This window comes from Pseudophryne corroboree, unplaced genomic scaffold, assembly GCF_028390025.1.
Source record: "Pseudophryne corroboree isolate aPseCor3 unplaced genomic scaffold, aPseCor3.hap2 scaffold_670, whole genome shotgun sequence".
In the NCBI taxonomy this organism is placed as follows: Eukaryota; Metazoa; Chordata; class Amphibia; order Anura; family Myobatrachidae; genus Pseudophryne; species Pseudophryne corroboree.
In genome coordinates, this window is record NW_026970257.1 from 1 (window position 1) to 22473 (window position 22473).

The following is a 22473-nucleotide window of genomic DNA, read 5'->3' on the forward strand; positions in this document are numbered from 1 at the left end:
CCGAATTCCCCACGAACTCCACGTGGTTTACACTGGTCCGAGGCTGGCTCGGTTGTTCCCGCCTGACTCGGAAAACCTGAACAAGGGAAAATGTCATCATCCCGCTGTCGGATTCTCGCGAGATTCGGATTCCATATAAAGAGCTGCGCGTTGCTGCCATTTTTACTCGTGCATTGAAGAGAGAGCGGAGAGGACGTGGCTATGTTCTCTCAGTGGAAATCTCAATATCAGTGCTCAGTATCAGTGGTTACTTATTGCTGCTCAGTAATACTAGTAGTGTGTCTCTCCTGCTCAGTGTCAGTTCTCAGTAGTATCCTCATCAGTGCTCAGTATCACTGCTCATTGTCTTGTGCTGCATTGTGGTGCTCAGCATACTACAGTACATTACTAATAGTCCAGTGCTGCATCTTGCTGCTCAGTGTCAGTTCTAGTATCCTCATCAGTGCTCACTATCACTGCTCATTGCATTGTGGTGTTCTGTATACTACAGTAACATAGTAATATAGTATATATAGAGGAGCGGGTTCGGTTCTCCGAGAACCGAATTCCCGACGAACTCCACGTGGTTTACACTGGTCCGAGGCAGGCTCGGTTGTTCCCGCCTGACTCGGAAAACCTGAACAAGGGAAAATGTCATCATCCCGCTGTCGGATTCTCGCGAGATTCGGATTCCATATAAAGAGCTGCGCGTTGCCGCCATTTTTACTCGTGCATTGAAGAGAGAGCGGAGAGGACGTGGCTATGTTCTCTCAGTGGAAATCTCAATATCAGTGCTCAGTATCAGTGGTTACTTATTGCTGCTCAGTAATACTAGTAGTGTGTCTCTCCTGCTCAGTGTCAGTTCTCAGTAGTATCCTCATCAGTGCTCAGTATCACTGCTCATTGTCTTGTGCTGCATTGTGGTGCTCAGCATACTACAGTACATTACTAATAGTCCAGTGCTGCATCTTGCTGCTCAGTGTCAGTTCTAGTATCCTCATCAGTGCTCACTATCACTGCTCATTACATTGTGGTGTTCTGTATACTACAGTAACATAGTAATATAGTAACATATGGCAACATAGTTTTTGAGGTTGAATAGAGGCAAATTGCCCATCGTGTTCAACCTGTTTTAAGTTGTGATGATTCTACATACTTGCTGAATAATGTTTTATGACTAGTTAGCTACTATAACTCATGTTACCCCCGGATTAACCATGTTGATATTTTAAGTATTATAACCTTGGATAGCTTTTTCATTCAGAAATGTATCCATTCCTTTTTTAAATCCAATTACAGAGTCCGCCATTACCACCTTCCCTGGCAGGGAATTCCACATCCTGATTGCCCTAACAGTGAAGATCATAGTATCTCACCTGGCAGGTAAGTAGGAGTTGGGCTAGAGCTGTGGAGGATTGCTGCTCGGGCACTCCCTGTCAAGTGAAGGAGATCCAACTGAGGCAGCACAAGGGAACTCTCGAAAGAAGAACAAGGCTAGAGGAAGATCGGAGACAAAGAAATCTGACTTTTACCAGAGCTGACCAGAGGAAAGCACAAACACAGTCCCCCACTACCACAAATAATGCAGTCGAGTTTCCCACATTTGGGGAAATCACAGGGGTCAGCATACCCAGAGTGCAATGAATGAACCTCACCATGGGAGAACAATCTTCATGACCATGGTATCTCCTATGCAAAATAAGTATGATTTGGGATAGGGCTGGGGAGGGCCGCTGCTCAGGCACATCTCTGTCAAGTAAAGGAGATTCAACTGAGGCAGCACAAGGGAACTCTCATCTGGGGACAATAACTGCAGGGAGAACACATATTTTCAGATGAACATGGGAGGGCAGAAGGCTGCCTAATACTGAAGCACCCCCAAACAACAAACCAAATGCAACTACTAGTGCAAGCATTCCTGGGGGAAGGCCTGCAGCAGACGGATTTGCATATGGTGATGTCATCCAAGCAGTGGGTCAAAGTTGGCTTCAACCCTCGTCTGCATATGAAAATAAAAAAGGGGTGTGCAGGGCATGGCGGCCTTTTGCGGCGCTTGGATGACCCCTAGTTCGCATTAAACACCTCCACCCTCCTTCGGTGTGGGGCTCATGTTGGCTATGCCCCAGCCCCTGAAGCATTCAAGCTGATTTCTTGCAGCAGCTGGGCACTGTAACAGCTCCAGAGCTGCTCTGTAAAGCAAGTAAAAGGGTGTGGGCCCTGCAGCACTACCTGTAGTTTGCATTGTGCGTTGGAAGGCACAAAGTAAGCAGACGGGGAAGTCAGGATAGTGCACAAGGGCATAGAAGGGAGCGGCTCAAGAAAAGAGAAGTGGAAACAGACAGCAAACTAGGCTGGAGAGAGACCTGAGACAAAGAGATCTGAATTATACGAGAGCCGACCAGAGGAAACACAAATTATGTAATCAAGTGTCCCACATTTGGGGAAATCGTAGGAGCAGCACACCCAGAGTGCATTGGGTGAGCCTTGCCCTGGGAGAAGCACCTTCCTGATCATAGTATCTCACCTGGCAGGTAAGAGTTGGGCTAGAGCTGGGGAGGGTCGCTGTACGGGCACCCCCCTGTCAAGTGAAGGAGATCCAACTGAGGCAGCACAAGGAAACTCTCGAAAAAAGAACAAGGCTAGATGAAGATCTGAGACATAGAAATCTGACTTTTACCAGAGCTGACCAGAGGAAAGCACAAACACAGTCCCCCACTACAACAAATAATGCAGTCGAGTTTCCCACATTTGGGGAAATCACAGGGGTCAGCATACCCAGAATGCAATGAATGAACCTCACCCTGGGAGAACAATCTTCATGATAATGGTATCTCCTATGCAAAATAAGTATGATTTGGGATAGGGCTGGGGAGGGCCGCTGCTCAGGCACATCTCTGTCAAGTAAAGGAGATTCAACTGAGGCAGCACAAGGGAACTCTCATCTGGGGACAACAACTGCAGGGAGAACACATATTTTCAGATGAAAATGGGAGAGCAGAAGGCTGCCTAATACTGAAGCACCCCCAAACAACAAACCAAATGCAACAACTAGTACAAGCATTCCTGGGAAAAGGTCTGCAGAAGACGGATTTGCATACGGTGATGTCATCCAAGCAGTGGGCCAAAGTTGGCTGGAACCCTCATCTGCCTATGAAAAGAGAAAAGGGGTATGCAGGGCATGGCGGCCTTTTGCGGTGCTTGGATGACCCTTAGTTTGCATTAAACACCTCCACCCTCCGTCGGTGTGGGGCTCATGTTGGCTATGCCCCAGCCCCTGAAGCATTCAAGCTGATTTCTTGCAGCAGCTGGGCACTGTAACAGCTCCAGAGCTGCTCTGTAAGGCAAGTAAAAGGGTGTGGGCCCTGCAGCACTACCTGTAGTTTGCATTGTGCATTGGAAGGCACAAAGTAAGCAGACAGGAGGAGATGTCAGGATAGTCCACAAGGGTATAGAAGGGAGGGGCTTAAGAAAAAAGAAGTGGAAACAGACAGCAAACTAGGCTGGAGAGAGACCTGAGACAAAGAGATCTGAATTATATGAGAGCCGACCAGGGGAAACACAAATTATGCAGTCAAGTTTCCCACATTTGGGGAAATCGCAGGGGCAGCACACCCAGAGTGCATTGGGTGAGCCTTGCCCTGGGAGAAGCACTTACATGATCATAGTATCTCACCTGGCAGGTAAGTAGGAGTTGGGCTAGAGCTGGGGAGGGTCGCTGCTCGGGCACCCCCCTGTCAAGTGAAGGAGATCCAACTGAGGCAGCACAAGGGAACTCTCGAAAGAAGAACAAGGCTAGAGGAAGATCTGAGACAAAGAAATCTGACTTTTACCAGAGCTGACCAGAGGAAAGCACAAACACAGTCCCCCACTACCACAAATAATGCAGTTGAGTTTCCCACATCTGGGGAAATCACAGGGGTCAGCATACCCAGAATGCAATGAATGAACCTAACCCTGGGAGAACAATCTTCATGACCATGGTATCTCCTATGCAAAATAAGTATGATTTGGGATAGGGCTGGGGAGGGCCGCTGCTCAGGCACATCTCTGTCAAGTAAAGGAGATTCAACTGAGGCAGCACAAGGGAACTCTCATCTGGGGACAACAACTGCAGGGAGAACACATATTTTCAGATGAACATGGGAGGGCAGAAGGCTGCCTAATACTGAAGCACCCCCAAACAACAAACCAAATGCAACAACTAGTAAAAGCATTCCTGGGAGAAGGTCTGCAGAAGACGGATTTGCATACGGTGATGTCATCCAAGCAGTGGGCCAAAGTTGGCTGGAACCCTCATCTGCATATGAAAAGAGAATAAGGGTTATGCAGGGAATGGCGGCCTTTTGCGGCGCTTGGATGACCCCTAGTTCTCATTAAACACCTCCATTCTCCTTCGGTGTGGGGCTCATGTTGGCTATGCCCCAGCCCCTGAAGTATTCAAGCTGATTTCTTGCAGCAGCTGGGCACTGTAACAGCTCCAGAGCTGCTCTGTAAGGCAAGTAAAAGGGTGTGGGCCCTGCAGCACTACCTGTAGTTCGCATTGTGCGTTGGAAGGCACAAAGTAAGCAGACGGGAGAAGTCAGGATAGTGCGCAAGGGCATAGAAGGGAGCGGCTCAAGAAAAGAGAAGTGGAAACAGGCAGCAAACTAGGCTGGAGAGAGACCTGAGACAAAGAGATCTAAATTATACGAGAGCCGACCAGGGGAAACACAAATTATGCAGTCAAGTGTCCCACATTTGGGGAAATCGCAGGAGCAGCACACCCAGAGTGCAATGGGTGAGCCTTGCCCTGGGAGAAGCACCTTCATGATCATAGTATCTCACCTGGCAGGTAAGTAGGAGTTGGGCTAGAGCTGGGGAGGGTTGCTGCTCGGGTACCCCCCTGTCAAGTGAAGGAGATCCAACTGAGGCAGCACAAGGGAACTCTCGAAAGAAGAACAAGGCTAGAGGAAAATCTGAGACAAAGAAATCTGACTTTTACCAGAGCTGACCAGAGGAAAGCACAAACACAGTCCCCCACTACCACAAATAATGCAGTCGAGTTTCCCACATTTGGGGAAATCACAGGGGTCAGCATACCCAAAATGCAATGAATGAACCTCACCCTCGGAGAACAATCTTCATGACCATGGTATCTCCTATGCAAAATAAGTATGATTTGGGATAGGGCTGGGGAGGGCCGCTGCTCAGGCACATCTCTGTCAAGTAAAGGAGATTCAACTGAGGCAGCACAAGGGAACTCCCATCTGGGGACAACAACTGCAGGGAGAACACATATTTTCAGATGAACATGGGAGGGCAGAAGGCTGCCTAATACTGAAGCACCCCCAAACAACAAACCAAATGCAACAACTAGTACAAGCATTCCTGGGGGAAGTTCTGCAGAAGACGGATTTGCATACGGTGATGTCATCCAAGCAGTGGGCCAAAGTTGGCTGGAACCCTCATCTGCATATGAAAAGAGAAAAGGGGTATGCAGGGCATGGCGGCCTTTTGCGGCGCTTGGATGACCCTTAGTTCGCATTAAACACCCCCACCCTCCTTCGGTGTGGGGCTCATGTTGGCTATGCCCCAGCCCCTGAAGCATTCAAGCTGATTTCTTGCAGCAGCTGGGCACTGTAACAGCTCCAGAGCTGCTCTGTACGGCAAGTAAAAGGGTGTGGGCCCTGCAGCACTACCTGTAGTTTGCATTGTGCATTGGAAGGCACTTAAGAATAGAGAAGTGGAAACAGACAGCAAACTAGGCTGGAGAGAGACCTGAGACAAAGAGATCTGAATTATACGAGAGCCGACCAGGGGAAACACAAATTATGCAGTCAAGTTTCCCACATTTGGGGAAATCGCAGGAGCAGCACACCCAGAGTGCAATGGGTGAGCCTTGCCCTGGGAGAAGCACCTACGTGATCATAGTATCTCACCTGGCAGGTAAGTAGGAGTTGGGCTAGAGCTGGGGAGGGTCACTGCTCGGGTACCCCCCTGTCAAGTGAAGGAGATCCAACTGAGGCAGCACAAGGGAATTCTCGAAAGAAGAACAAGGCTAGAGGAAGATCTGAGACAAAGAAATCTGACTTTTACCTGAGCTGACCAGAGGAAAACACAAACACAGTCCCCCACTACCACAAATAATGCTGTCGAGTTTCACACATTTGGGGAAATCACAGGGGTCAGCATACCCAGAATGCAATGAATGAACCTCACACTGGGAGAATAATCTTCATGACCATGGTATCTCCTATGCAAAATAAGTATGATTTGGGATAGGGCAGGGGAGGGCCGCTGCTCAGGCACATCTCTGTCAAGTAAAGGAGATTCAACTGAGGCAGCATAAGGGAACTCTCATCTGGGGACAACAACTGCAGGGAGAACACATATTTTCAGATGAACATGGGAGGGCAGAAGGCTGCCTAATACTGAAGCACCCCCAAACAACAAACCAAATGCAACAACTAGTGCAAGCATTCCTGGGGGAAGGCCTGCAGCAGATGGATTTGCATATGGTGATGTCATCCAAGCAGTGGGTCAAAGTTGGCTTCAACCCTCGTCTGCATATGAAAAAGAGAAAAGGGGCGTGCAGGGCATGGCGGCCTTTTGCGGCGCTTGGATGACCCCTAGTTCGCATTAAACACCTCCACCCTCCTTTGGTGTGGGGCTCATGTTGGCTATGCCCCAGCCCCTGAAGCATTCAAGCTGATTTCTTGCAGTAGCTGGGCACTGTAACAGCTCCAGAGCTGCTCTGTACGGCAAGTAAAAGGGTGTGGGCCCTGCAGCACTACCTGTAGTTTGCATTGTGCATTGGAAGGCACAAAGTAAGCAGACGGGAGAAGTAAGGATAGTGCGCAAGGCCATAGAATGGAGCGGCTTAAGAAAAGAGAAGTGGAAACAGACAGCAAACTAGGCTGGAGAGAGACCTGAGACAAAGAGATCTGAATTATACGAGAGCCGACCAGGGGAAACACAAATTATGCAGTCAAGTTTCCCACATTTGGGGAAATCGCAGGGGCAGCACATCCAGAGTGCAATGGGTGAGCCTTGCCCTGGGAGAAGCACCTTCATAATTATAGTATCTTACCTGGCAGGTAAGTAGAAGTTGGGCTAGAGCTGGGGAGGGTCGCTGCTCGGGCACCCCCCTGTCAAGTGAAGGAGAACCAACTGAGGCAGCACAAGGGAACTCTCGAAAGAAGAACAAGGCTAGAGGAAGAACTGAAACAAAGAAATCTGACTTTTAAAAGAGCTGACCAGAGGAAAGCACAAACACAGTCCCCCACTACCACAAATAATGCAGTTGAGTTTCCCACATTTGGGGAAATCACAGGGGTCAGCATACCCAGAATGCAATGAATGAACCTCACCCTGGGAGAACAATCTTCAAGACCATGGTCTCTCCTATGCAAAATAAGTATGATTTGGGATAGGGCTGGGGAGGGCCGCTGCTCAGGCACATCTCTGTCAAGTAAAGGAGATTCAACTGAGGCAGCACAAGGGAACTCTCATCTGGGGACAACAACTGCAGGGAGAACACATATTTTCAGATGAACATGGGAGGGCAGAAGGCTGCCTAATACTGAAGCACCCCCAAACAACAAACCAAATGCAACAACTAGTGCAAGCATTCCTGGGGGAAGGCCTGCAGCAGATGGATTTGCATATGGTGATGCCATCCAAGCAGTGGGTCAAAGTTGGCTTCAACCCTCGTCTGCATATGAAAAGAGAAAAGGGGCGTGCAGGGCATGGCGGCCTTTTGCGGCGCTTGGATGACCCCTAGTTCGCATTACACACCTCCACCCTCCTTCGGTGTGGGGCTCATGTTGGCTATGCCCCAGCCCCTGAAGCATTCAAGCTGATTTCTTGCAGCAGCTGGGCACTGTAACTGCTCCAGAGCTGCTCTGTAAGGCAAGTAAAAGGGTGTGGGCCCTGCAGCACTACCTGTAGTTTGCATTGTGCATTGGAAGGCACGAAGTAAGCAGACGGGAGAAGTCAGGATAGTGCGCAAGGGCATAGAAGGGAGCGGCTCAAGAAAAGAGAAGTGGAAACAGACAGCAAACTAGGCTGGAGAGAGACCTGAGACAAAGAGATCTGAATTATACGAGAGCCGACCAGGGGAAACACAAATTATGCAGTCAAGTTTCCCACATTTGGGGAAATCGCAGAAGCAGCACACCCAGAGTGCTATGGGTGAGCCTTGCCCTGGGAGAAGCACCTTCATGATCATAGTATCTCACCTGGCAGGTAAGTAGGAGTTGGGCTAGAGCTGGGGAGGGTCGCTGCTCGAGCATCCCCCTGTCAAGTAAAGGAGATTCAACTGAGGCAGCACAAGGGAACTCTCATCTGGGGACAACAACTGCAGGGAGAACACATATTTTCAGATAAAAATCTTGGTCATGCTCTGGTTTCTCTTCAGAACGAACAAATCTTTCGCCTTTTACTAAAGATTTCCGTGGAGAGGAGCAAAACCGAGTTTTATCTCAATTTTTGCATGCCCCATCTTTTTGGGGTTTCTTTTATCGGTTTAAAGATAGAATGAGTGTGCTTTAATGTAAGCTCATTTGCATAGAAATGACAGTAAATGTTTGTTTCTTTTCAAACAGAACTTTCTTGACCATGCTACTTGCTTGAAAGATCTGGGAGCACATGGAATACAGTACAAACCATGCTTATAGCAAGGAGAAGACAGGTGAGAAATCTGCTTTCTTTCAAATTGGGCGCTCACTTTGATCTGAATGAGGACTGCTGGCACGGCACTCAGGCGACAGGTGGAATCTTGGTCATGCTCTGGTTTCTCTTCAGAACGAACAAATCTTTCGCCTTTTACTAAAGATTTCCGTGGAGAGGAGCAAAACTGAGTTTTATCTCAATTTTTGCATGCCCCATATTATTGGGGTTTCTTTTATCGGATTAAAGACAGAACGAGTGTGCTTTCTTGTTAGCTTTAATGTAAGTTTATTTGCATAACAATGACAATAAATGTCTGTTTCTTTTCAAGCAGAACTTTCTTGACCATACTAATTGCTTGAAAGATCTGGGAGCACATGAAAAAGAGTACAAACCATGCTTATAGCAAGGGGAAGCCTGGTGAGAAATCTGCTTTCTTTCTTTCAAATTGGGTGCTCACTTTGAGCTGAATGAGGACTGCTGGCATGGCACTCAGGCGACAGGTGGAATCTTGGTCATGCTCTGGTTTCTCTTCAGAACGAACAAATCTTTCGCCTTTTACTAAAGATTTCCGTGGAGAGGAGCAAAACTGAGTTTTATCTAAATTTTTGCATGCCCCGTCTTATTGGGGTTTCTTTTATCAGTTTAAAGATAGAACGAGTGTGCTTTAATGTAAGCTCATTTGCGTAGAAATGACAGTAAATGTTTGTTTCTTTTCAAACAGAACTTTCTTGACTATACTAATTGCTTGAAAGATCTGGGAGCACATGGAAAAGAGTACAAACCATGTTTATAGCAAGGGGAAGCCTGGTGAGAAATCTGCTTTCTTTCATTCAAATTGGGTGCTCACTTTGAGCTGAATGAGAACTGCTGGCATGGCACTCAGGCGACAGGTGGAATCTTGGTCATGCTCTGGTTTCTCTTCAGAACTAACAAATATTTCGCCTTTTATTAAAGATTTCCGTGGAGAGGAGCAAAACTGAGTTTTATCTCAATTTTTGCATGCCCCATATTATTGGGGTTTCTTTTATCAGTTTAAAGACAGAACGAGTGTGCTTTCTTGTTAGCTTTAATGTAAGTTTATTTGCATAACAATGACAGTAAATGTTTGTTTCTTTTCAAACAGAACTTTCTTGACCATGCTACTTGCTTGAAAGATCTGGGAGCACATGGAAAACAGTACAAACCATGCAGTATCACAAGAAGATAGAGCAGAATTGAGGACACGTCAACAATTTCTGCCGAAGGTGGTTCATCTTTCCACATGGTGCCTTTGGCCACTGACACCTTCGTTGAGTCAAAGTCTCTGGCTGTGGTCAGAACTTTGAAAATTTATGTCACCAGAACGGTTCAGATTAGGAAAACAGAGGCTCTGTTTGTCCTGTATGCTCCCAACATGATTGGGTGTCCTGCTTCCATGCAGACCATTATGCGCTGGATCTGTGGTAAGATTCAGCATGCTCATTCCACGGCAGGATTGCCGTTACTGAATTAGGTGAAGACCCATTCTACTAGAAAGGTGGGTTCATCCTGGGCAGCTGGTCGGGGAGTCTCGGCATTGCAACTTTGCCGAGCAGCTATTTAGTAAACACTTTTGCTAAGTTTTACAAGTTTGATACCTTGGCTGATGATAACCTCAAGTTGGGTCATTCGGTGCTGCAGAGTCGTACGCACTCTCCCACCCGTTCAAGAGCTTTGGTATAACCCCATGGTTCTTAATGTGACCCCAGCATCCTCTAGGTCGTATGAGAAAATAGGATTTTAATACCTACCGGTAAATCCTTTTCTCTTAGTACGTAGAGGATGCTGGGCACCCGTCCCAGTCCATACTGTGTCTGCAGTTATTACTTGTGGTTATACACATGTTGTGTTACGGTTCTGGTCAGCTTTTTGCTGCAATTGTTCATGCCGTTGGCTTGTGTTCTGTTGAATGCCACGTTCTGCGGCATGCTTAAGGTGTGAGCTGGTAAGATGCTCACCTTAGTTTAACAATAAATCCTTTCCTCGAAATGTCCGTCTCCCTGGGCACAGTTCCTATAACTGGAGTCTGGAGGAGGGGCATAGAGGGAGGAGCCAGTTCACACCCTTTGAAAGTCTTAAAGTGCCCATGTCTCTTGCGGATCCCGTCTATACCCCATGGTTCTTAATGTGACCCCAGCATCCTCTACGGACTAAGAGAAAAGGATGCCCTTGTGTACTATCCTGACTTCTCCTCCCGTCTGCTTACTTTGTGCCTTCCAACGCACAATGCGAACTACAGGTGGTGCTGCAGGGCCCACACCCTTTTACTTGCCTTACAGAGCAGCTCTGGAGCTGTTACAGTGCCCAGCTGCTGCAAGAAATCAGCATGAATGCTTCAGGGGATGGGGCATGGCCAACATGAGCCCCACACCAAAGGAGGGTGGGGGTGTTTAATGCGAACTAGGGGTCATCCAAGCACTGCAAAAGGCCGCCATGCCCTGCATGCCCCTTTTCTCTTTTTATATGCAGATGAGAGTTCCAGCCAACTTTGGCCCACTGCTTGGATGACATCACCGTATGCAAATCCGTCTGCTGCAGACCTTCCCCCAGGAATGCTTGTACTAGTTGTTGGATATGGTTTGATATTTGATGGTGCTTCAGTATTAGGCAGCCTTCCGCCCTCCCATGTTCATCTGAAAAGATGTGGTCTCCCTGCAGTTGTTGTCCCCAGACGAGAGTTCCCTTGTGCTTCCTCAGTTGAATCTCCTTAACTTGACGGGGGAGGGGCTGCCCGAGCTGCCACCCTCCCCAGCCCTATCCCAACTCATACTTATTTTACATATTAGATCTCTTGATCATGAAGATTGTTCTCACAGGGTGAGGTTCATCCATTATATTTTAAAATAGGAAGGTACAAATTACATATTTGAATTGCATCTATGTGCTGGATTCAAATGTCCCCCCCCCCCCCTTCCTTTCTCAATTGTGCCCGTCAGCAGCTATTCTAAGGTTGCTGCCAATGGGTGTGACACATTAATTTCTTCTGTGGGGTACACTGGACTCCACAAGGATTCACATTGGGGTGTAGAGTAGGATCTTGATCTGAGGCACCAACCGGCTCAAAGCTTTTGACTGTTCCCAAGAAGCTCAGTGCATTCTCCTCTATAACCCCGCTTCCATGAACAGGGAGCTCAGTTTGTAGTTGGTGCCTTCAGTAGCAGGCCAATTAACAGGGGCCTGCCTCAGGCAGCCTATTCTTAGCTATTAATTTTGACAAGAAAAGAAGAACTTGTTTTATGAGAATCTACAAGGGCTGCAGCAGGCTAGGTCTAATAGACATCTTTACTGCAGCTTCATCACTCCCAGCGGCGCTGTATACTCCCGTGCCCTGGTTGCTGGGTCACTGCAGCGGAGGCTCCGGTTTCATCCTAAGGTCTGTCACACACACACCACCCTTCCGGATCACGAGGCCGCTGATGAAGGGGAGCGAGGCCGTAGGGGGTGGGCCGTGTGCGCACTGCGGTGGACACTGATTACTGGGCAGCCGCTCCACTAGCCACCAGGTACAGTTAAGGAGCACAGGTCTGGGGTTTTTTCTCCTATATTAACCCAATTTTGTACTGCCCGCAGCGCATTGTGATAGGTAATAGGGCCTGATTCAGGTTGGATTGCAATCACAATAAGCGATCCAACTGCAAAAATTGCTAAGAGCATACGCATGTGCCTGCATTTTCTGCGGCACCCCGCAGAGAATGTGATCGCCTCTGCCTGTCAATCGGGGCGGGGAAGGGGGGGAGAGGTGGGTCAGCAACACTCCATTTCCAAGTCAGGGATGGAGCGGTGCGGGGGCAAGGCTTCAAAATGGGGTCTGCAACGGAGGAGACACAGGGGGCGTGGTCACAGCGGCTGTATGACATCACATTCAGCCGCTGTGATCACAAAAATGGTGGCGGCTTCCTGCGCGCACATACAGTCTGCACCAGCAGGAGCCTACACCATTTTTTATGATCACGCTGAACTGCAGTGCGACTGCAATTACAGCATGGTCAAGAAGGGAGGCGTCATGCTGGGTGGCCATGCCCTGTCACTGTGCAGGAGCCAGCACCGCTCACACACTAGTCCCCGGGTGCAGCCCCCAACCCCCGGGACACCCGGAGCAACAAAATGTAGATTCAGGCCACCAGGCCACGCCCCTACCTATGAAACCATGCCTCCTTTTTACCATTGCGCTGCTTATCTGCGCGCACTGCATTACAATCTCCCTCGCCACCTCTCTGGGTGTCACCAGTGATAGTGACACCTCTGCCATGCTTGTAGCAGCTGGTCCTAAGATCTACACCTCAAACCCTGAGTGTTTGCCCTTGTGACTTGTTGATCATCATAGCGAAGCAGATGCTTACAGAAAACTGCAGGGGCTTAGATTGAAAATAAAAAAATTGATGGGTATAAGGTAGAGAGGAGCGGGTTCGGTTCTCCGAGAACCGAATTCCCCACGAACTCCACGTGGTTTACACTGGTCCGAGGCTGGCTCGGTTGTTCCCGCCTGACTCGGAAAACCTGAACAAGGGAAAATGTCATCATCCCGCTGTCGGATTCTCGCGAGATTCGGATTCCATATAAAGAGCTGCGCGTTGCTGCCATTTTTACTCGTGCATTGAAGAGAGAGCGGAGAGGACGTGGCTATGTTCTCTCAGTGGAAATCTCAATATCAGTGCTCAGTATCAGTGGTTACTTATTGCTGCTCAGTAATACTAGTAGTGTGTCTCTCCTGCTCAGTGTCAGTTCTCAGTAGTATCCTCATCAGTGCTCAGTATCACTGCTCATTGTCTTGTGCTGCATTGTGGTGCTCAGCATACTACAGTACATTACTAATAGTCCAGTGCTGCATCTTGCTGCTCAGTGTCAGTTCTAGTATCCTCATCAGTGCTCACTATCACTGCTCATTGCATTGTGGTGTTCTGTATACTACAGTAACATAGTAATATAGTATATATAGAGGAGCGGGTTCGGTTCTCCGAGAACCGAATTCCCGACGAACTCCACGTGGTTTACACTGGTCCGAGGCTGGCTTGGTTGTTCCCGCCTGACTCGGAAAACCTGAACAAGGGAAAATGTCATCATCCCGCTGTCGGATTCTCGCGAGATTCGGATTCCATATAAAGAGCTGCGCGTTGCTGCCATTTTTACTCGTGCATTGAAGAGAGAGCGGAGAGGACGTGGCTATGTTCTCTCAGTGGAAATCTCAATATCAGTGCTCAGTATCAGTGGTTACTTATTGCTGCTCAGTAATACTAGTAGTGTGTCTCTCCTGCTCAGTGTCAGTTCTCAGTAGTATCCTCATCAGTGCTCAGTATCACTGCTCATTGTCTTGTGCTGCATTGTGGTGCTCAGCATACTACAGTACATTACTAATAGTCCAGTGCTGCATCTTGCTGCTCAGTGTCAGTTCTAGTATCCTCATCAGTGCTCACTATCACTGCTCATTGCATTGTGGTGTTCTGTATACTACAATAACATAGTAATATAGTAACATAGTTTTTGAGGTTGAATAGAGGCAAATTGCCCATCGTGTTCAACCTGTTTTAAGTTGTGATGATTCTACATACTTGCTGAATAATGTTTTATGACTAGTTAGCTACTATAACTCATGTTAACCCCGGATTAACCATGTTGATATTTTAAGTATTATAACCTTGGATAGCTTTTTCATTCAGAAATGTATCCATTCCTTTTTTAAATCCAATTACAGAGTCCGCCATTACCACCTTCCCTGGCAGGGAATTCCACATCCTGATTGCCCTAACAGTGAAGAAACCTTTCCTCCATTGCGTTCTGAACTTTCCTCCAGTCGCAGCGAGTGACCACGTGTTCTTTTAATAAATAATTCCTCTGATAACTCTTTGTTATGTATCTTTACATATTTGAAGATATTAATAATATCTCCTCTTAGGCACCTCTTTTCTAGTGTATAAATATTCAGCCTAGTAAGTCTTTCCTTATAGTCCAGTACTTTTAGGCCTTTAATCAATTTAGTCTTCAGGATCTCTTACACTTCCATGAGCAGCAGAGTAGTGCAATGGAAGCATGCTGGGCCCATAACCCAGAGGTTGATTGATCGAAACTATCCTCTGCTATGTGCATTTTTTTTTTTATAATTAAAGTAATCAAAAACTGGGATTGATATTTTGGCTCTTTTATTTTTACTTAAAGTACAATAACTTTTATCATTTTAATTTGTTTTAATAGTATATTGACAGCATTGTTTTCTTTAAAAAATCCACTTAATTTTCTTTACCCTATTACTGAAATGGTAATTGACAAAAACAAACTACATTGTCACCAGAAGAGCAATGCAAAATGTACAAGTGATATATGAAAATCATCTTCCATCTTGAATTTCAATGATGCATTGGGACAACAATTTGTGAGAAACATCTTCACCCATAAAGAAAGATTTTCTTAATTCCTTACCTGTGTGCTGATTAGATATCACCTTGTTTTCACATTAAACAGACTTCCCCATGAGGAAGCAGCAAGGATGCAGTGACGTTTCCTGGTGTCAACCTGTATTATTTCAGTAGACATTGAAATGAGGATGCATCTTTGATGCCTTTCCAATGAAGCAAGTTTATTTCAGTAATAGGTGAAAAACCATTCCTACAAAGGTGTTAATCAGAGACTTGGCTTTGTGGACACTTTTCAGAGAGCAAATTTGTTAGCATAAACATAAAATCAGAAAATGAAGAGCTGTTTAATCACTCAATTGGACTTTTCTGCCAGCATATTTTTTTTTCTCTGCAACCCACTGCTAAATTGTGCTTCCTAGCTGTTTTTTTATAAAATCACTTAATCAAATCTAACTCTGATTACATCAGAGAAGGCCAGGTACCCTACACCATAAGGGGGGTTTTTGAAATTTTGACTTGTCTACTTAAAGATCACCAAAATCTGATTACAAGGTCAATTACATCCCTGGGTGGGATTGAACCACCAACCTTTTGGTTAATAGCCAAACATGCTAACCGATTGCGCCACAGAGACACCTTGCAAAAGTCAATACTGACAAAGGCTAATAATCATTCATCTAGAACGTTTCCTAGAAAAACTTTAAAAAGTCAATAATCTGGAGAATTTTTGTAAGATACACATTGGTACTTTCCCATGATGAGTGAGTGCTTCAGGATTTCTTGCACTTACATGGGCTATTAACCAAAAGGTTGGTGGTTCAATCCCACCCAGGGATGTAATTGACCTTGTCATCAGATTTTGGTGATCTTTAAGTAGACAAGTCAAAATTTCAAACCCCCTCTTATGGTGTAGGGTACCTGGCCTTCTCTGACGTAATCAGAGTTAGATTTAATTAAGTGATTTTATAAAAAACAGCTAGGAAGCACAATTTAGCAGTGGGTTGCAGAGAAAAAAATAACATTTTAAACCTACCGGTAATTTTTTTTTCTCGTAGTCCGTAGAGGATGATGGGGACTCCGTAAGGACCATGGGGGATAGACGGGCTCCGCAGCAGACATGGGCACTTTAAGAAAGACTTTAGATCTGGGTGTGCACTGGCTCCTCCCTCTATGCCCCTCCTCCATACCTCAGTTAGAGAAACTGTGCCCAGAGGAGACGGACAGTACGAGGAAAGGATTTTTGTTAATCCAAGGTCAAGATTCATACCAGCCACACCAATCACACCGTATAACTTGTGATATACTACCCAGTTAACAGTATGAAAACAACATAGCATCAGTCCAAGACCGATGAAAACTAACATATAACCCTTATGTAAGCAATAACTATATACAAGTCTTGCAGAAGTAGACCGCACTTGGGACGGGCACCCAGCATCCTCTACGGACTACGAGAAAAAGATTTACCGGTAGGTTTAAAATCTTATTTTCTCTTACGTCCTAGAGGATGCTGGGGACTCCGTAAGGACCATGGGGATTATACCAAAGCTCCCAAACGGGCAGGAGAGTGCGGATAACTCTGCAGCACCGATTGAGCAAACAGGAGGTCCTCCTCAGCCAGGGTATCAAACTTATAGAACTTTGCAAAGGTGTTTGAACCAACTTTGACCCACTGCTTGGATGACATCACCATATGCAAATCCATCTGCGGCAGGCCTTCCCCCAGGAATGCTTGCACTAGTTGTTGCATTTGGTTTGTTGTTTGGGGGTGCTTCAGTATTAGGCAGCCTTCTGCCCTCTCATGTTCATCTGAAAATATGTGTTCTCCCTGCAGTTGTTGTCCCCAGATGAGAGTTCCCTTGTGCTGCCTCAGTTGAATCTCCTTTACTTGACAGAGATGTGCCTGAGCAGCGGCCCTCCCCAGCCCTATCCCAAATCATACTTATTTTGCATAGGAGATACCATGGTCATGAAGATTGTTCTCCCAGGGTTAGGTTCATTCATTGCATTCTGGGTATGCTGACCCCTGTGATTTCCCCAAATGTGGGAAACTCAACTGCATTATTTGTGGTAGTGGGGGACTGTGTTTGTGCTTTCCTCTGGTCAGCTCTGGTAAAAGTCAGATTTCTTTGTCTCAGATCTTCCTCTAGCCTTGTTCTTCTTTCGAGAGTTCCCTTGTGCTGCCTCAGTTGGATCTCCTTCACTTGACAGGGGGGTGCCCGAGCAGCGACCCTCCCCAGCTCTAGCCCAACTCCTACTTACCTGCCAGGTGAGATACTATGATCATGAAGATGCTTCTCCCAGGGCAAGGCTCACCCATTGCACTCTGGGTGTGCTGCCCCTGCGATTTCCCCAAATGTGGGAAACTTGACTGCATAATTTGTGTTTCCCCTGGTCGGCTCTCATATAATTCAGATCTCTTTGTCTCAGGTCGCTCTCCAGCCTAGTTTGCTGTCTGTTTCCACTACTTTTTCTTGAGCCCCTCCCTTCTATACCCTTGTGCACTATCCTGACTTCTCCCGTCTGCTTACTTTGTGCCTTCCAACGCACAATGCAAACTACAGGTAGTGCTGCAGGGCCCACACCCTTTTACTTGCTTTACAGAGCAGCTCTGGAGCTGTTACAGTGCCCAGCTGCTGCAAGAAATCAGCTTGAATGCTCCAGGGGCTGGGGCATAGCCAACATGAGCCCCACACCGAAGGAGGGTGGAGGTGTTTAATGCGAACTAGGGGTCATCCAAGCGCCGCAAAAGGCCGCCATGCCCTGCACACCCCTTTATTCTTTTCATATGCAGACGAGGGTTGAAGCCAACTTTGACCCACTGCTTGGATGACATCACCATATTCAAATCCATCTGCTGCAGGCCTTCCCCCAGGAATGCTTGCACTAGTAGTTGCATTTGGTTTGTTGTTTGGGGGTGCGTCAGTTTTAGGCAGCCTTCTGCCCTCCCATGTTCATCTGAAAATATGTGTTCTCCCTGCAGTTGTTGTCCCCAGATGAGAGTTCCCTTGTGCTGCCTCAGTTGAATCTCTTTTACTTGACAGAGATGTGCCTGAGCAGCGGCCCTCCCCAGCCCTATCCCAAATCATACTTATTTTGCATAGGAGATACCATGGTCATGAAGATTGTTCTCCCAGGGTTAGGTTCATCCATTGCATTCTGGGTATGCTGACCCCTGTGATTTCCCCAAATGTGGGAAACTAAACTGCATTATTTGTGGTAGTGGGGGACTGTGTTTGTGCTTTCCTCTGGTCAGCTCTGGTAAAAGTCAGATTTCTTTGTCTCAGATCTTCCTCTAGCCTTGTTCTTCTTTCGAGAGTTCCCTTGTGCTGCCTCAGTTGGATCTCCTTCACTTGACAGGGGGGTGCCCGAGCAGCGACCCTCCCCAGCTCTAGCCCAACTCCTACTTACCTGCCAGGTGAGATACTATGATCATGAAGATGCTTCTCCCAGGGCAAGGCTCACCCATTGCACTCTGGGTGTGCTGCCCCTGCGATTTCCCCAAATGTGGGAAACTTGACTGCATAATTTGTGTTTCCCCTGGTCGGCTCTCATATAATTCAGATCTCTTTGTCTCAGGTCTCTCTCCAGCCTAGTTTGCTGTCTGTTTCCACTTCTTTTTTCTTGAGCCCCTCCCTTCTATACCCTTGTGCACTATCCTGACTTCTCCCGTCTGCTTACTTTGTGCCTTCCAACGCACAATGCAAACTACAGGTAGTGCTGCAGGGCCCACACCCTTTTACTTGCTTTACAGAGCAGCTCTGGAGCTGTTACAGTGCCCAGCTGCTGCAAGAAATCAGCTTGAATGCTTCAGGGGCTGGGGCATAGCCAACATGAGCCCCACACCGAAGGAGGGTGGAGGTGTTTAATGCGAACTAGGGGTCATCCAAGCGCCGCAAAAGGCCGCCATGCCCTGCACACCCCTTTATTCTTTTCATATGCAGACGAGGGTTGAAGCCAACTTTGACCCACTGCTTGGATGACATCACCATATTCAAATCCATCTGCTGCAGGCCTTCCCCCAGGAATGCTTGCACTAGTTGTTGCATTTGGTTTGTTGTTTGGGGGTGCTTCAGTATTAGGCAGCCTTCTGCCCTCCCATGTTCATCTGAAAATATGTGTTCTCCCTGCAGTTGTTGTCCCCAGATGAGAGTTCCCTTGTGCTGCCTCAGTTGAATCTCCTTTACTTGACAGAGATGTGCCTGAGCAGCGGCCCTCCCCAGACCTATCCCAAATCATACTTATTTTGCATAGGAGATACCATGGTCATGAAGATTGTTCTCCCAGGGTTAGGTTCATTCATTGCATTCTGGGTATGCTGACCCCTGTGATTTCCCCAAATGTGGGAAACTCAACTGCATTATTTGTGGTAGTGGGGGACTGTGTTTGTGCTTTCCTCTGGTCAGCTCGGGTAAAAGTCAGATTTCTTTGTCTCAGATCTTCCTCTAGCCTTGTTCTTCTTTCGAGAGTTCCCTTGTGCTGCCTCAGTTGGATCTCCTTCACTTGACAGGGGGGTGCCCGAGCAGCGACCCTCCCCAGCTCTAGCCCAACTCCTACTTACCTGCCAGGTGAGATACTATGATCATGAAGATGCTTCTCCCAGGGCAAGGCTCACCCATTGCACTCTGGGTGTGCTGCCCCTGCGATTTCCCCAAATGTGGGAAACTTGACTGCATAATTTGTGTTTCCCCTGGTCGGCTCTCATATAATTCAGATCTCTTTGTCTCAGGTCTCTCTCCAGCCTAGTTTGCTGTCTGTTTCCACTTCTTTTTTCTTGAGCCCCTCCTTCTATACCCTTGTGCACTATCCTGACTTCTCCCGTCTGCTTACTTTGTGCCTTCCAACGCACAATGCAAACTACAGGTAGTGCTGCAGGGCCCACACCCTTTTACTTGCTTTACAGAGCAGCTCTGGAGCTGTTACAGTGCCCAGCTGCTGCAAGAAATCAGCTTGAATGCTTCAGGGGCTGGGGCATAGCCAACATGAGCTCCACACCGAAGGAGGGTGGAGGTGTTTAATGCGAACTAGGGGTCATCCAAGCGCCGCAAAAGACCGCCATGCCCTGCACACCCCTTTTTTCTTTTCATATGCAGACGAGGGTTGAAGCCAACTTTGACCCACTGCTTGGATGACATCACCATATGCAAATCCATCTGCTGCAGGCCTTCCCCCAGGAATGCTTGCACTAGTAGTTGCATTTGGTTTGTTGTTTGGGGGTGCTTCAGTTTTAGGCAGCCTTCTGCCCTCCCATGTTCATCTGAAAATATGTGTTCTCCCTGCAGTTGTTGTCCCCAGATGAGAGTTCCCTTGTGCTGCCTCAGTTGAATCTCCTTTACATGACAGAGATGTGCCTGAGCAGCGGCCCTCGCCAGCCCTATCCCAAATCATACTTATTTTGCATAGGAGATACCATGGTCATGAAGATTGTTCTCCCATGGTGAGGTTCATTCATTGCATTCTGGGTATGCTGACCCCTGTGATTTCCCCAAATGTGGGAAACTCGACTGCATTATTTGTGGTAGTGGGGGACTGTGTTTGTGCTTTCCTCTGGTCAGCTCTGGTAAAAGTCAGATTTCTTTGTCTCAGATCTTCCTCTAGCCTTGTTCTTCTTTCGAGAGTTCCCTTGTGCTGCCTCAGTTGGATCTCCTTCACTTGACAGGGGGTGCCCAAGCAGCAATCCTCCACAGCTCTAGCCCAACTCCTACTTACCTGCCAGGTGAGATACTATGATCTTCACTGTTAGGGCAATCAGGATGTGGAATTCCCTGCCAGGGAAGGTGGTAATGGTGGACTCTGTAATTGGATTTAAAAAAGGAATGGATACATTTCTGAATGAAAAAGCTATCCAAGGTTATAATACTTAAAATATCAACATGGTTAATCCGGGGGTAACATGAGTTGTAGTAGTTAACTAGTCATAAAACATTATTCAGCAAGTATGTAGAATCATCACAACTTAAAACAGGTTGAACACGATGGGCAATTTGCCTCTTTTCAACCTCAAAAACTATATTACTATATGTTACTATATTACTATGTTACTGTAGTATACAGAACACCACAATGTAATGAGCAGTGATAGTGAGCACTGATGAGGATACTAGAACTGACACTGAGCAGCAAGATGCAGCACTGGACTATTAGTAATGTACTGTAGTATGCTGAGCACCACAATGCAGCACAAGACAATGAGCAGTGATACTGAGCACTGATGAGGATACTACTGAGAACTGACACTGAGCAGGAGAGACACACTACTAGTATTACTGAGCAGCAATAAGTAACCACTGATACTGAGCACTGATATTGAGATTTCCACTGAGAGAACATAGCCACGTCCTCTCCACTCTCTCTTCAATGCACGAGTAAAAATGGCGGCAACACGCAGCTCTTTATATGAAATCCGAATCTCGCGAGAATCCGACAGCGGGATGATGACATTTTCCCTTGTTCAGGTTTTCCGAGTCAGGCGGGAACAACCGAGCCTGCCTCGGACCAGTGTAAACCACGTGGAGTTCGTGGGGAATTCGGTTCTCGGAGAACCGAACCCGCTCCTCTCTACCTTATACCCATCAATTTTTTTATTTTCAATCTAAGCCCCTGCAGTTTTCTGTAAGCATCTGCTTCGCTATGATGATCAACAAGTCACAAGGGTAAACACTCAGGGCTTGAGGCGTAGATCTTAGGACCAGCTGCTACAAGCATGGCAGAGGTGTCACTATCACTGGTGACACCTAGAGAGGTGGCGAAGGAGATTGTAATGCAGTGCACGCAGATAAGCAGCGCAATGGTAAAAAGGAGGCATGGTTTCATAGGTAGGGGCGTGGCCTGGTGGCCTGAATCTACATTTTGTTGCTCCGGGTGTCCCGGGGGTTGGGGGCTGCACCCGGGGACTAGTGTGTGAGCGGTGCTGGCTCCTGCACAGTGACAGGACATGGCCACCCAGCATGACGCCTCCCTTCTTGACCATGCTGTAATTGCAGTCGCACTGCAGTTCAGCGTGATCATAAAAAATGGTGTAGCCTTCTGCTGGTGCAGACTGTATGTGCGCGCAGGAAGCCGCCACCATTTTTGTGATCACAGCGGCTGAATGTGATGTCATACAGCCGCTGTGACCACGCCCCCTGTGTCTCCTCCGTTGCAGACCCCATTTTGAAGCCTTGCCCCCGCACCGCTCCATCCCTGACTTGGAAATGGAGTGTTGCTGACCCCCCTCTCCCCCCCTGCCCCGATTGACAGGCAGAGGCGATCGCATTCTCTGCGGGGTGCCGCAGAAAATGCAGGCACATGCGTATGCTCTTAGCAATTTTTGCAGTTGGATCGCTTATTGTGATTGCAACCCAACCTGAATCAGGCCCTATTACCTATCACAATGCGCTGCGGGCAGTACAAAATTGGTTTAATATGGGAGAAAAACCCCCTGACCTGTGCTCCTTAACTGTACCTGATGGCTTGTGGAGCGGCTGCCCAGTAATCA

General features: G+C 47.4%; 18 non-coding genes and 5 pseudogenes across 18 annotated transcripts; 11 read left to right on the forward strand and 12 right to left on the reverse strand.

Annotated features, from left to right (window-relative positions):
* Nucleotides 1–1521: 1521 nt before the first annotated feature.
* Nucleotides 1522–1685, reverse strand: LOC135037331 (U1 spliceosomal RNA). Its single transcript, XR_010231893.1, has one exon. It is a non-coding gene; the product is annotated as a U1 spliceosomal RNA (small nuclear RNA).
* Nucleotides 1686–2355: 670 nt separating this feature from the next.
* On the reverse strand, nucleotides 2356–2518 carry LOC135037251 (U1 spliceosomal RNA). The gene has a single exon (XR_010231815.1). It is a non-coding gene; the product is annotated as a U1 spliceosomal RNA (small nuclear RNA).
* Nucleotides 2519–2666: 148 nt separating this feature from the next.
* Nucleotides 2667–2830, reverse strand: LOC135037334 (U1 spliceosomal RNA). The gene has a single exon (XR_010231896.1). It is a non-coding gene; the product is annotated as a U1 spliceosomal RNA (small nuclear RNA).
* A 695-nt stretch (nucleotides 2831–3525) lies between these two features.
* On the reverse strand, nucleotides 3526–3667 carry LOC135037232 (U1 spliceosomal RNA; annotated as a pseudogene).
* A 152-nt stretch (nucleotides 3668–3819) lies between these two features.
* Nucleotides 3820–3983, reverse strand: LOC135037333 (U1 spliceosomal RNA). The gene has a single exon (XR_010231895.1). It is a non-coding gene; the product is annotated as a U1 spliceosomal RNA (small nuclear RNA).
* Nucleotides 3984–4676: 693 nt separating this feature from the next.
* Nucleotides 4677–4818, reverse strand: LOC135037208 (U1 spliceosomal RNA; annotated as a pseudogene).
* A 152-nt stretch (nucleotides 4819–4970) lies between these two features.
* On the reverse strand, nucleotides 4971–5134 carry LOC135037309 (U1 spliceosomal RNA). The gene has a single exon (XR_010231871.1). It is a non-coding gene; the product is annotated as a U1 spliceosomal RNA (small nuclear RNA).
* A 615-nt stretch (nucleotides 5135–5749) lies between these two features.
* On the reverse strand, nucleotides 5750–5912 carry LOC135037206 (U1 spliceosomal RNA). Its single transcript, XR_010231792.1, has one exon. It is a non-coding gene; the product is annotated as a U1 spliceosomal RNA (small nuclear RNA).
* A 152-nt stretch (nucleotides 5913–6064) lies between these two features.
* LOC135037158 (U1 spliceosomal RNA) lies at nucleotides 6065–6228 on the reverse strand. Its single transcript, XR_010231750.1, has one exon. It is a non-coding gene; the product is annotated as a U1 spliceosomal RNA (small nuclear RNA).
* A 672-nt stretch (nucleotides 6229–6900) lies between these two features.
* Nucleotides 6901–7063, reverse strand: LOC135037248 (U1 spliceosomal RNA). The gene has a single exon (XR_010231814.1). It is a non-coding gene; the product is annotated as a U1 spliceosomal RNA (small nuclear RNA).
* Nucleotides 7064–7215: 152 nt separating this feature from the next.
* LOC135037310 (U1 spliceosomal RNA) lies at nucleotides 7216–7379 on the reverse strand. The gene has a single exon (XR_010231872.1). It is a non-coding gene; the product is annotated as a U1 spliceosomal RNA (small nuclear RNA).
* A 671-nt stretch (nucleotides 7380–8050) lies between these two features.
* Nucleotides 8051–8213, reverse strand: LOC135037230 (U1 spliceosomal RNA). Its single transcript, XR_010231803.1, has one exon. It is a non-coding gene; the product is annotated as a U1 spliceosomal RNA (small nuclear RNA).
* A 144-nt stretch (nucleotides 8214–8357) lies between these two features.
* Nucleotides 8358–8473, forward strand: LOC135037263 (U5 spliceosomal RNA). Its single transcript, XR_010231826.1, has one exon. It is a non-coding gene; the product is annotated as a U5 spliceosomal RNA (small nuclear RNA).
* Nucleotides 8474–8743: 270 nt separating this feature from the next.
* LOC135037260 (U5 spliceosomal RNA) lies at nucleotides 8744–8859 on the forward strand. The gene has a single exon (XR_010231823.1). It is a non-coding gene; the product is annotated as a U5 spliceosomal RNA (small nuclear RNA).
* Nucleotides 8860–9145: 286 nt separating this feature from the next.
* Nucleotides 9146–9261, forward strand: LOC135037271 (U5 spliceosomal RNA). The gene has a single exon (XR_010231834.1). It is a non-coding gene; the product is annotated as a U5 spliceosomal RNA (small nuclear RNA).
* Nucleotides 9262–9535: 274 nt separating this feature from the next.
* On the forward strand, nucleotides 9536–9651 carry LOC135037285 (U5 spliceosomal RNA). The gene has a single exon (XR_010231848.1). It is a non-coding gene; the product is annotated as a U5 spliceosomal RNA (small nuclear RNA).
* Nucleotides 9652–16934: 7283 nt separating this feature from the next.
* Nucleotides 16935–17098, forward strand: LOC135037291 (U1 spliceosomal RNA). Its single transcript, XR_010231853.1, has one exon. It is a non-coding gene; the product is annotated as a U1 spliceosomal RNA (small nuclear RNA).
* A 152-nt stretch (nucleotides 17099–17250) lies between these two features.
* Nucleotides 17251–17392, forward strand: LOC135037185 (U1 spliceosomal RNA; annotated as a pseudogene).
* Nucleotides 17393–18083: 691 nt separating this feature from the next.
* Nucleotides 18084–18247, forward strand: LOC135037131 (U1 spliceosomal RNA). The gene has a single exon (XR_010231724.1). It is a non-coding gene; the product is annotated as a U1 spliceosomal RNA (small nuclear RNA).
* Nucleotides 18248–18399: 152 nt separating this feature from the next.
* On the forward strand, nucleotides 18400–18541 carry LOC135037186 (U1 spliceosomal RNA; annotated as a pseudogene).
* Nucleotides 18542–19233: 692 nt separating this feature from the next.
* LOC135037302 (U1 spliceosomal RNA) lies at nucleotides 19234–19397 on the forward strand. The gene has a single exon (XR_010231864.1). It is a non-coding gene; the product is annotated as a U1 spliceosomal RNA (small nuclear RNA).
* Nucleotides 19398–19549: 152 nt separating this feature from the next.
* Nucleotides 19550–19691, forward strand: LOC135037187 (U1 spliceosomal RNA; annotated as a pseudogene).
* Nucleotides 19692–20382: 691 nt separating this feature from the next.
* Nucleotides 20383–20546, forward strand: LOC135037133 (U1 spliceosomal RNA). The gene has a single exon (XR_010231726.1). It is a non-coding gene; the product is annotated as a U1 spliceosomal RNA (small nuclear RNA).
* The last annotated feature ends 1927 nt before the right edge of the window (nucleotides 20547–22473 follow it).